We start from the raw sequence: 8,609 nt of genomic DNA on the forward strand, positions 1-8,609 counted from the left end.
ATTATAATAGTAAAATTTGAACTATATTAAAATACTATAGGTAGCAGATTTTAGAATAAAAGAATTGCCTTAGAGATGATAGTATTATCTTCCCTTTTAAACAGTTATCCATTATAATTACTAACTGAAATCCAGAGAAACTAAGGCATAAAACACTATTCTGAAAGTCAGTGAAATAATTATCAGGTGTCATGATAGAACTGCTCTCACTTTAATCTTTTATCAATTCAACAATGTAAAAAATAAAGGCAACTATAAAACAGAAAATTATTATTTGATAATATTTAGATTTTTATGGTGCTTGATAATTCAATTCACTTGTCTGTATATAATAAGATGATATTGAAAGTGGGTGTGAAATTATATTTAATAGACAATAAACTTAGAAGAGAACATTCATGACCAATTCAGTTTTAAGACCTGATTACATAAAAAATGACAAGGCAATTAGCATTATAGATTTAGTCCACAGTAAGAAATACTGAATGGCTGCTTCTTCTCAAATTATAGAGCAAAGTTGTAAAAATTAGACAAGAGAAATTGAAAGATATTCCATTCACAGTAAGATGAACAAATAATTAATTTTTTAAAATTTCTTCTTCAGGGCTTAAAAACTAAATGCATAAAGTAACCAAAGGTCTGTATTACTTTACATAAATATTAAGATACACCTTGTAGAAACAATAACTGAAGATAAAGTATAAATGGCATGAATATTTTATACTGTTGAAAATAAATTGGTATTTATTTGTGTTTTATGTTATAAATTTGGGGTATTAAATGCAACCCCCATGGAGATAAAACATAAAACTGTTTTCCAAATATAAAGAAAAGTAAATCAATCCATTCGTGGGCTAAAGAGGCGGGAAGGCATTAATAAAGAGACCAGCTCCCCATGAGGTACTCAGGGAACATTGGAAAGAGCAGAAACATGTGCTCCCTCCGCAGTAACTACCTTAACGGGAACTAGTTAAGTTCTCTAACCAAAAGTCAGGTGTCAGTAGAAATGACCTTTTTAAAAGAAATACTTAAATATACACTCTTTATATGAAACTTGTTTTAGATACAGACAGGCAAAAACAGTTAAAAATGAACGAATAGAAAATGAAAACACATAACCAAGAACCCCAGGATGCCCAAATCAATGCCAAATAAAATAAATTGTAGATGAACAGGTGTGACAAGGGACATAAAAGAATATTACATATTGATAAAAAGTATCTTTCCATGAAGAAGATGTAACAATTAAAAACGTTCACTGCCAAGATTCTGGGAACACGGCAGAGCAGACGCCACCAGCATCCTACCTGCTACTTAGACAACAACGGCCGGAGCATAAACTGTTTCCCACCACTATTTTATTATTTTATAACCTGTAATTCATTGAAAGCTTCCTGCTTCCAGGAAAAGGCTTGGAGGAAAATTGCAGTTAATTTTGGTCAATTTTGGCTCAGTGCTGAGGTCGCTTCCGGTTCCCCTAAGCTTAGCCCAATTCTACCTCTGGGAGCCCGGCACTTGTTTTATTCCCCCCCCCCCCCAAAGCAGCTTGCCAGACACGCTTGCAAGATGGACCAAAAATGTCTTAAAAATATCCTCTGCTACAGTCTGTTCGCTGATCAGCGATTGTGCTTCTGATCACAGAAGGAAAGCCAAAGAGATGGCAGCCTCTACCATTAAAGCAAACCTCTCCCCCTCCTGCAAACCTATCCCCCTTTCGCTAACATGAATCCCAGCAGATCTAAAGGACAAACGCCCGTTTCTCTTTCTTTCCCTCTTTTTTTTAAGTCAAATTTTAAAAATTAGGTAATTTACAGCAATTGCATATAGTGGAGATTTTAATGTCTAGGGAAATCCGTAAGCCAAGAGATACGTTAGAAGCTCTAAAGTTTGTCCTTACTAAAGAGATCATTTTCAGCCATCAAATAAAGACAATACAAAAATAGCACCCAAAACAAAAAGCCTGGGGGAGGGAAAAACATTATTTCCAGAGTAATCACAAAATTAGTTCCAAATATGGTGTTCAACAACAACAGAACCCAAAAAAGATACGAGACAAGAAAGTGTGACTGTGGGGGATGGGATGGGGGAAGTCGGTGGGATGCTGGGATCCTCAGTGGAGAACGGACACTGGTGGAGGGATGGGTACTCAAGCAGTGTGTGACTGAAACACAAGCATGAAAAAATGTAAATCTGTATCTGTACCCTCATGGTGACTCATTAATTTAAAAAAAGAAAAGAAAAGAAAAAAAGTGTGACTCATTTGAAGTAAAACAAAACAAAACAAACAAGTCTTTTAAAGTGGCCTCAGGAAAGACCTACTAGACAAAGACTTTAAAACAGGTAATTTAAAGATCAAAGAACTAAAGAAAGAATAAAAAAGTCAAGGAAAGTCTGTATTCACAAAATAAAAAACATCAAAACCTCTAAATCAATCAAAATGATGAGTTGGAGAGATAGCTTAAAGGGATGAAGGTGCATGTCTGGTATTTGTGAGATAATGAATCAAAGCCTCACCACTGCGTGGCTTCCAGATCATTGCTGGCACAGCCCTAATATCTCCCAGCACACAATGCCCGCCCTCCCCACCCCTCCCCGAAATGCAGCATGGCTGGCCCAAGCAGCAAATCATTAGGCCTCTACTTTTAAACTGAGCCATACCAGAAGTGGACCCCAAACCCCAGAATGTGGCTGAGGAGAACCCCTTTAAGTTAAAAATAAATAAATAAATAAATAAATAAATAAATACCAAAATGAAATTTTGTATTTCCAAATGCAATTCAGGGTTAAAAGCAGCTTTGAGCAGTCAGGGGAAAATTACTCTTAAAATCTGGAGACAGGCCAATGGACTTATTAGGTCTATGGTTTCAAATGGGAAAAAAACAGTTGTAGAACTTAAACAAATTTGTGGCCTATCCTGAAGCAAACTAACATACATATGTGTGTTCCCAGAAGAGAGAGAAATAGGAGCATAGTAGATATTTGGGTGAGGGTGGAGGGGAGATGACTTGAAGAAATAATGGATGAACTTCTCAAATTTGACTAAAGACAGATAATATAAACATCTGAGAAACTTAACGTGCCAATATAAAGAGAAAATAGTAATTTAAGAAAATAAAAGAACTCCAAGAATGACTTAGGAAGGACTCAGATTGAGAAGCATGACATTTAAAAATTTCAAATAAAAATTTGAATTTTCGATTCCACCATTCTTCCCGCACTAACATATGCCTCAGAGACCTGGGCCATATGCAAACAGGATGAGAACGCTACTTGGGTATCCCAAAGAGGAATCGAAAGAGCTATGCTAGGAATATCACGTCTCACTCAAGTGAGAGAAGGAATCCGGAGTTCTGACCTCTGTCGATGGTCAAGAATCAGGGATGCTGTCTCTTTGCCAAGGCATCAAAAATCAGATGGGCTGGACATGTAATGCGATTCAGAGAAGACCGCTGGACTAGGGCTTTTACCGACTGGATTCCACTGGACGTCAGAAGACCTCGTGGCTGCCCACCAACTAGATGGTCAGATTTCTTCATCAAATCCCTGAATGAACGATTTGAGGCTCTTCCTGTTCCTGGAGTGAGCAGATATCACTGGGCTGCACTAGCTTGAGACAGGAATAAATGGAGAAGTTACTGGTGCCCGCTAGAGCAAATGGAAGATCAACGGGACGACAAGTAATACAAGTGATACTGTTGGTGGGGATGGAAAATGGTATAGCTACCTACTAGAAGACATCTTGGTAGTTCCTAAGAAAACTGATGGAAATATTACCACTTTTTTTCTACCTTGCTCAAGTTCTTGCTCCCATGCACTCAAGACAAAAAGCAGAGAGTGGAAGACAAGAGAGACAACTTGAGTAGAAACATTATCTGAGGAAAAGAAGGGAAGGGAAATTGGCTATGGCACATCCCACTTAAAGATACAATAATGGACTTATAAAAGGGAAATTGGTGAGTGAGTGTTAAAAAAGGTAATGGGCCCAAAGCATAAATTACAGACATGGGCCCGGAATATCGAAAATTTAATGGTCTTCAATATCTGCACTACCTCAGCCCCAGGAGGAGAAGGAGGAGGAGGAGGAGGGAAAAAAGAGGAGGAGGTGGAGAAGCAGGAAGGAAGGGAGGAAGGAAGGAAGGAAGGAAAGAAGGAAGGAAGGAAGGAAGGAAGGAAGGAAGGAAGGAAGGAAGGAAGGAAGGAAGGAAGGAAGGAAGGAAGGAAGGAAGGAAGGAAGGGAGGGAGGGAGGGAGGGAGGGAGGGAGAAAGGGAGGGAGAAAGGAAGGGAGGGAGGAAGGGAGGGAGGGAGGAAGGGAGGGAGGGAGGGAGGAAGGTTATCTAATAGATGTCTGCAAAGTCTGTGAACCGAGGGACTTGTAGTCACACTTTGAAATTATAAATCTCTCTAGAGACCAGGTCATTATTAAATAGAATTTATCAGTTATGGCCAATACAGATTTTTCTAGGATTCATTTTCTTCTCCAAACTAAGTAAAGATGATGCATTTGTTACGGATAATATATCTACTTCAGGATAGGAATTTCTTGTATTTAGCTCTCTCTTTGCCCTATCAAAATCAATTTTCCTTCCAGTTCTTCTCTCTCATTATACACCAGTCCTTATGTTGCAAAACAACGTCCTTCCACTGATCTGCTCCCATGAGTACTGTCTATATTAAGAATGCATGAATGACTGATTACATAAATGAATGACAGAAAACAACTTGAAACTCCAGTTCAGCTGGATGTGGATAAAATAGAGGGCTTGAAGTATAACAAGAGAACAAATCTGGGTATTTTTCTTTGCTTGTTTTAAATTTGGCGGTCACACCTGGCCATAGTGGAGGTTTAAACCTAGCTCTGCACTCCGGAATTAATCCTGGAGTTTTTGCTCGGGAACCATATGATAGGGAATGCCAGGGATCAAACGTGGGTTGGGCATGTATAACGCAAGCTCCGTTCCTGCTATGCTATCTCTCCAGCCCCCTAGCATGTATGTTTCATACTAGGAAAGGAGCTCATATACCTCTGTTATCCTATATAGTGTAAAAGGAAGTTTATTTTAAAACTCTTTTGTATTTAGCCACTGTAAATTCAATAATTCTTTTTACACTAATTTCTCATTTAGAACTAAAGTATTCTACCAAGGACCACTTAATCTACTTAGATATATCATCCTAAATTGAGTATTATCGTTGAAACTATCACAAAAATTAAGAAAACACTACAGACACATACACACTGATGTACTTCTTATAGCAGTCTCCCATATCTGATATAGTTTTAAAATAAATTTCATTTACTTTTTATTATCCTCTGGTTTTGTGCCAATGCAATATTAGGTCTCCAAGTTTGGGCACGCATGAATGTGACAAACTCAACGAGAATAACAATACGCATCCTGCAGAGGAGAGATGTAAGATCTATCCTTGCAATTTGCGTAGAAAGTTTTTCCCCAACTTCATTACTGTTGTAAAGTAATATCTAACCATAACCACCCATGTTGTAAAAATAGAAAAGTAGGAACTCAATGAATTGTCCTATTCATGCAGTGGCAATGAAGGGAAGGTCCTGGGTGTTCAGTTTGTCACTGCATTTCTTCACCGCTTTTTCCCCTCACCAAGTCAATTTTCTTGCCGCGGACGTGTGTCTCCTCCTCCTCTAAGTGCTTGCTTGGAGGGAGAGCCTGAGAGCAAACATTGAGCATCCCACAACACCAAGCATCGGATGGTGCCTCTAAAGCTCTTGGCACTGGTACGTTTGCCCCTGGGCTCGGGGCAGATGGCTGGGTCAGCGGCGGCGGAAATGATAGTCCCCAGGACCAAGGAAACAGTGGGGCGGCTTCTGCGCGGGTGTCTAGCATCAAACCACCCGGAAAGAAAACGGTTTCACTCAAGGGAATAGTGGCTATTTATTTAGGAGCCGGCCACTGGGTGGGGCAAAAGCACATACTTTGTCCTAGGACACTGATCTACCTGACAAGTATAATCATGAAGAAGTCTAGTTCCTTCTTTCTCTCTTCTGATTCTTTCTAAGTGCACTGGAAAGCTCAAATTCCGATCTGCATGTTAGGATCCGGGACTGTAGTATCTAGCATGTGAATTGTTTATATATTTACCCATGTTCAAGAGAGTACACCTCCTCCCGCCTCCCGTCCCTGACACAACACTCCAGGGACTAAACATAGTAATTAATTTGTAAAATACAAAGTAGAATTCCAAGTGATCATTGTAATTTATAATACAATTTTCTCTCCAACAAATTGTATCTCTTGGGCGGTTTTTTTTTTTGGTCTTTCTGGGTATATATAATTTTGCTTTTGCCAGGCAGTTTTTAAAAATGATAGTTTATTGCATTTTCTCCTTACTTCTGTTGCTTTATGATTGTTGTAGTTACATTCATCAAACACCACATTCATATTCAGCAACATAATTGTGGCCGTTTAGTGTCTATAATCACTTAAAGAGAATGAGTGGGAATTAGCCCTTAGCTGGAGTGTTTAAAGAGGGAGAGTGAGCGTTCGTGTTTAAAAACAGACGAGCCAATTTCTGTCCAGATTTCATGCAGAATTTGTGCCCAGTCTGATGTTCTTTGGATTTGGGCTGGGAGGAGAGGAGACACTGCATCTCTGAAGAATTCAAATGAGTCCATTGTAGAAATGCAGTATTTGGGTGAGACATGCGGCGATGTAGTGATCATTTAAGGAAACTTAGCACCGTAGACAGTGTCAGCTACTTGGACTTTTGTCATCTATGGACAATATGAGAACGACGCTTGAAGCATAGTTTCCTGTGGAAGAGAAAAAAAAACCCTTTTCAAATATGCTTGTAATAAATGTGGGAATAATAGAGAATATTATGCCGGTGGTAGAATGCCCATATTAAACTAAATTTGAACACTTCACACTTTTCAGACTTATTTATTTGATTTTATTAAGAGGAAAAAGGATATTACAGCATTGATTTTTGGAAGAAGAAATGAAATTAATCTTCCATGACATTTTCCTTAAGTCTCATCATTTGTATGTTATCAAGAACATCAGCTTGAAGGTGGAGTAGATCAGAAAAAAAAGTGCTTTTATTTTCCTTTTAAAAATTCTTTCTTACGGTAAAAGAATTTACCAACAAAAAATCTACATAGTAAGCAAATAAAATATCTTACTTTAAGTATCTTATTAGAAGAAAGTGTTAGGAAATTGGTCAAAATTGCATTCTACGATCAAAAGGACTGTTCTCACCATCCCCATTATTCCATCGCAAGTAAAGAGATAAAGGAACACTGAATGATTCGTCCACTCTCATTGATGACCACTCAGTAATCTCACAGAATGGCTCTGTAACAATTTTATAAGTCAAGATGGTACAATTCTAAAATACGAACAAAATGACCCATTAAATGCATCACAGAAACGCTGTAGGTAGCAGTAAGGAAAGGGTAAGAAAAACCCGAAAATATGTGAGGCTGTAGGGAAATTAATAATAATGATGGTGATGGTCCACTTACGGAACCCGATGCCAAGTCCTTGACTGAGAGATTCATATTTCTTAGGCTCAGTCCCCACAATTCTGCAAATACAGGTTTTATATTTTTTCGTAAGTGGTAAATCTAGAGAATAAAGAACTGCAGCTTGGCCAAGGTTACCTTGAACCTGGGTGAGGGTAGATTCCCAGTGCATTTATTACGACTACAAAATTAAAAGTAGGCAACAGAGGTATTATTTTACACACGTTCAATGCCCTATAGCGCCTAAGTCCTTTAATACTACTATTTTATGCTTTCAGGAACTTTGGAAGGATGCATTGTTATTAACCCTGTGGTACAGATTTTTAAAAAATGATACTTAAAATAACTATAACCCTCCTAACCCGGGACCCAGCAGAAAGGAGGAAACTCCCGTGCAGCGCAGCCAGCCTGCGTGGACACGAGGCTGAACGTGCAGAGCAGGGACACGGGGGCGAGGAAAGACACGTCCTGCTCCCCGTCCAGGGGAGGATTCATCGCCTTTTCTATTTATCCTTGGGTGACAGGTTACTAGAAGAAATGTGTCTCGAGGGGAGCCATGGAAAGAAAAAATATTTGAGGAAATAAAGGTGGCTTACAAAGGCTTTGTGTGCCGGCCAAGTTCTGGAAGAGCTAAATCTGCCCGCAGTTAAGGGAGGCTGTGAGTTATGGGGGAGCGCGCGGGGCCCCGGGCAGCTGCGGTGGGTTTCCAGCCAGCCTCTGTCTGGTACTAACGAGCCGCGCTCCAGCGTCACGTGACTTCTCGTGCCTGACTTCTCCCTGCTAGTGAAATCAGAGGGACGCGTGATACAGTGTTTCGGGAACTTAGCGACTCTAAGAAAGTTTGACCTTGAGTGCACTTCTGCTCCAAGACGGCACGCACACCTGCTGCAGCATCAAAGGTGACAGCAACTAGGATCAGAGAGACAGAGACAGAGAGAGAGAGAGAGAGAGAGAGAGACAGAGAGACAGAGAGACAGAGAGAGACAGAGACAGAGACAGAGAGAGACAGAGAGAGACAGAGACAGAGAGACAGAGACAGAGAGAGAGAGAGAGAGAGAGAGACAGAGAGAGAGAGCGCCTTGGTGTGCTGAGCTCCCGAGCTGCACTCTA

This window comes from Sorex araneus, chromosome 2 (assembly GCF_027595985.1).
Source record: "Sorex araneus isolate mSorAra2 chromosome 2, mSorAra2.pri, whole genome shotgun sequence".
NCBI lineage: Eukaryota > Metazoa > Chordata > Mammalia > Eulipotyphla > Soricidae > Sorex > Sorex araneus.